The following is a 296-nucleotide window of genomic DNA, read 5'->3' as shown; positions in this document are numbered from 1 at the left end:
GGGGGGGGGGGGGGGGTCCCGGCCTACGCGGTACCAGCGCGCAACGGTCGCTGTAACAATCTGTGCTACGTGCTTCAAACACCGTTCTCGTATTCCGTGGGACGCGGAGCCCCGCCGGCCGCGCCGACAACGAAATTAGCATTTTTTTCGGTCGCTTTCCACTCGCACGAGTTTAAGCGCGTTTGTTTTATCCGCTGATGGAACGGACGGCGTTAGGCCGCGCGACGGCGCGATGGAAAATAAACGCGAGCCACGCTTTACCGCCTCTCTCCCCCCCCCCCCCCCCCCCCCCCCCC

The sequence above is a fragment of the Augochlora pura genome, chromosome 2, assembly GCF_028453695.1.
Source record: "Augochlora pura isolate Apur16 chromosome 2, APUR_v2.2.1, whole genome shotgun sequence".
Lineage (NCBI taxonomy): Eukaryota > Metazoa > Arthropoda > Insecta > Hymenoptera > Halictidae > Augochlora > Augochlora pura.
This window is presented reverse-complemented; position numbering follows the sequence as displayed.